The sequence below is a fragment of the Myotis davidii genome, unplaced genomic scaffold (assembly GCF_000327345.1).
Source record: "Myotis davidii unplaced genomic scaffold, ASM32734v1 scaffold44, whole genome shotgun sequence".
Taxonomy (NCBI): Eukaryota; Metazoa; Chordata; class Mammalia; order Chiroptera; family Vespertilionidae; genus Myotis; species Myotis davidii.
In genome coordinates this window covers 13,652,392-13,656,645 of record NW_006299705.1, presented here as the reverse complement: position 1 = coordinate 13,656,645, position 4,254 = coordinate 13,652,392, and the positions used below count along the sequence as shown (strand labels likewise).

Sequence of the window (4,254 nt, the reverse complement as noted above, 5' to 3'; positions counted from 1 at the left end):
AGACTCTCATTAAAAAGATTCCTACAGGAGGCTAGAGACTATTGTGATGGTCAGGCTATGGAAACCTTGAGGACTGTCCTTTTCTTAGTTATGAACTGTTACACAGAACTTTTTAAAATATGTTTCTATGACTAATGAGATAACTAGGAACCATGGCAAAGCATTCCTCAGAAGAGATCAATTTTGAATAATCTATTGTGTAGAATACTTTGGGAGCTTTTAATATCCCAGACCATCCCAGACCACTCCTCCAAACAGTAGAAAAATTCACTCTTAACTTTAGCTGAGTGTGTTCTATACTATAGCTGGATAATCTCTAAAAACAGGGATGGGGATTTAATTGAACAGAAATGTGAATGAAAGCCTACTTACTTTTTTGAGCATTAAAAAAAACTTACAAACTTTTCATCCCTGTTAGCATAAACACTATTTTTGCATAAGTCTCAAGTGAGGTTCTTACTTGTCTTTTGACACATCTGTAGGAATGAGGTATGAGTGCTTTCCTCTTTCTTACTATTCTTCCTCTTCACCTTCCTCTTCCTTTTACTCTTCCTCCATCTCCCCATTATGAATATGGAGTTCCAATATTTCTGTTCCAATAAAATGATAATTACAATTTACTGTATATCACTAATCTCATTCACCAAAGAGATTATAAAAGAGTCTGGGGTATGTGCTGCATGACTGTAATCACAGCACCTGTGACCTTGTGACCTGGACACAGCCACTTCTCTACCCAGTATGATTATATGAAATATTACAAAATATATCTCATTCACTAACATGTACCACAGAATAAAAAACATTTATTTGGTACCATAAAGCAACGAATTCTAATTAAATGTTTTGTAAATATTAGTATTTGCAGACAATTAACTTTATCCTATTTGGCATGCACAAAACAAGCTGGTAGTATTTATATCAGCCAAATAAATTGTCCATGGGTACTCCCAAGTGCCAAAGTAACTTCCAAGGTTCTTGTTGTACATATATCTGTGTTCAAAATAATAATGAAATAAAAATGGCTTCTTCACAAATGTCCTTAGCAATGAAGAAAAGGGAATATATGACACATAACCAAAATAGTGTTTAAACAGAATGTTTTTCATAGTATTCCAAGCTTCAGTAGCTTTCAAATAAATATTTCAGGAGCTACATATTCTAGAGAAAGAGAACATCAAATCAAAAGGATTGACCATTAAGTTTAGCAGCATGATTCACTTTATCAACTTCCCTCAGACTTCCAATACTCCTTTTCAAAAATTGTGCAAACTGTGTGAGACTGTGTATGTATTAAATTACACCATTATGTACTTAGCGGAAATATTTTCTATCATTCAGGCAACGAATGATCCTTGCTCAACCATGACAGAGTCACAACTGGCTTATCTGGAATTCTTGGTGTTGAATACAAGCCAGTCAAAACCTCTAGTAATGAAAACAATTATTTATAAGATTTGACTGGTATGATATCCTGGGTCCAAAATAATATGAAACCTTGGGTAGACAAAAAGAACCTTGTAGTTATTTATGTTCCCTCCTAAAATAAAGTAATTTTCATTATATAAGCACACAGAAAATACTTAAATTTAAAAGAAAAATGATTCTTTCATTTAAGGCTAAAATTTTAAGTTTAACTCTAGTTCCAAGAATTAAATTGATTTCTCTGTCAATAATGCATGTTTTCCTTCTGGATAAAGTAGATTTACCAAAAATAGCTGTCAAACTGTTGTCAATAGTGTAGACACAGGCAATGGATCAGACTTCTTGTAAATATTTTATTGTTCTCTTTATGCTCAAATGTATTGCTACAGTCTCTTCCAAAGCTCTTGCTCTCTTCTAACGTGGTACGTTTAACTATGATGTTTTTCTTTCCCCCAAAATATGTCATATATCCTAAAATGTCCTTTTAATATAATTTCTTCTAATAAAGTCAACATCTGTAAAAGCAGTTATTAAACCAAAGAAGTTAAGAAAAATCACATATTTTACTAATACAGAAAAATCAATTGCCAAAACCATTATTCCTAAACAAGAAATAAAACAAATTGCTTTTTCAAACAGATATTCAAGTCAGGAAACAATTCATGCTTAGAACTAAAATATTAGTCGCAGCACTGTGACCTCTCACCTTAAGTGATAAAATACACAGGTCAGAATTGACAATACATACTCATGGCTGATCATGGCTGCTAGTTATTGATCGAAGGAGAGAAAAAAAAGTACTTTGCGAAAAAAACATTGCTCTGAATTACAAACATCCATTCTCGTGAGACTCAGCAACTCTGTGTTTTTCCCTCTGGAACTAGAAGCAAGAAGTGAGTTCTGCCAGTATTTAATATCAAGTGAATGTGGTGTTTAATCAATAGTCTTCTGCTTTGTTCCTCGATGTGGAAAGCAGTGTCTATTCATTCAGCAAAGGTTAATGCCAAGGGTCAAGTGATTTCACACTCTCGGTAGGATCCACAACATTGCAGTAGTTCAGATGCCTTAGACAATGATGACTCAGTTGGACTGATTTATTGCCACTCAAAAGCCCTGCTTAATACTAAAGTGCTCTCTTATGATAATATCTCAGAAAATAGCACTGATAAAAGAGGAGGCAATAATTACCTACATTTTGAGGTAATGTCTTCATTTCTAACATCCTATAAAGATGTAAGGTTCATTTTAAATGATCTGCTTCTTGTATTAGCGAGCCACTTAAACGGGATCTGAGCAGCATCTTCTCTTAAGAAAGGCATCGCAGAAACAATTCAGTAACCCTATGATACAAATGTAAATTATAAGTAATAGATGGTTTTAAAGATGTTTTAGATAATCCTCTTTTAATATTTACTGATCACAATATTTTTTATTTTATTCAAGCAAAAGGAAAAAATATTTGCAGATAGGAGGAAAAATCTGACTAAATGCAGTCATCTTTATTAAACAAGGAAGACACCATTTGCAATTTGATTTCTTCTTTTTTTTTTTCTTTTTTGACCAATTCCAACACAAGACAGGCAGGCTAAACAGACATGCCTATATATTCCTTCTAAATGTGGCTCACTTAAAACAGCATTAATTGAAGTCATTGTTTTAAACCAGAACACATTTGACTATGTCAGGGGTTCAATCTTTAACATGTTAGCATCCATGATTATTATTCTGCAATGCTTCATTCCAGATGTGTTTTATATAATGAAAGAAGTTCAGATGTCACCAGGAAAACAATGTGAGAAGAATTAATTGGAAAGCTTATCATAGGAAAGTCATTTAGAATCCAGCTTCCACTAATATATCTGTGGATGATGAATATACCAATCAATTAGTAAAATAAAATAAATTCTGTAAATTTATCTAAAGATATCCTATCATTACTAGTGGAAGGATATTTGAAATAGTTTATTGTGCTCCATTCTGGCTGATTAGCATGGAAAGCACTCTAATATAAATGTTCTGCCTTCCACTCCCTCTTTTCACAGGAGACATAGTATTCAGAATTCTTAATCCAAAATATTTAAAACAATAATGAATTCAGAAGTCCTACTTCAAACTATTTTAGACAATTATTTTAAGGTATAAATAAAATGAGTTAAAAATAAGCTACTCTAAAAAATAAAAAATAAACTATTCTATATTTATATAATTCCAGAAGACTTATTTTTAATAACAGCATTTGCCTTAAAAACAAACAAAATGGGTAAGTCAGTAATTTTGATATGAACAACAATTTCATTGTGCAACAATAACCTGTGTGATGCCCAGAGGCCTGAATTTACCTTTTAATCAAAATTATCTTAAAAGGAGAATGACTGACGCTTCTGCAATTCTTTCCCAATGGGAATGATTTTATAAGCCAAATATTTCATGACCTATAGTAGAAGAAAAAAAGGGAAGACAATTAATAACAAGGCTTTTGAAAATAAGACAAGCAACTAAATAAACTAAATGCATTCGTTTATTCTTAGCAAAAACAGCATTAGTGACCCGAACACTGTAAAGAAGCATGTGAGTTGACAAGATTGGATGTTTCAAGAATCTATCAAGAGTGTTTTTCACAATAACTTTCCCATGCTCTGCCCTTCAGGCTTAAGATATTTACTAGAAATACAGTTCAGTTCATCTGGACATGGATAAACAATTAGCCAGAAGAGAAAGTATACGCATGTCTAATTTTACACCGCTACTAAATAAATTACAAATAACGTGATCAATTTGAATTACTAACAAAATGTGTTTATTCTCTGACCTTTGCCATTGTATTTAACA

The 4,254-nt window shown here is 32.4% G+C and overlaps 1 long non-coding RNA gene across 1 annotated transcript; it reads right to left on the bottom strand.

The window, feature by feature from the left end:
• Positions 1–469: 469 nt before the first annotated feature.
• On the bottom strand, positions 470–3,853 carry LOC107184945. Its single transcript, XR_001515849.1, has 3 exons — positions 3,765–3,853; positions 2,618–2,765; positions 470–590 (listed from the first exon to the last, which is right to left on the bottom strand). It is a non-coding gene; the product is annotated as an uncharacterized LOC107184945 (long non-coding RNA).
• Between the last annotated feature and the right edge of the window lie 401 nt (positions 3,854–4,254).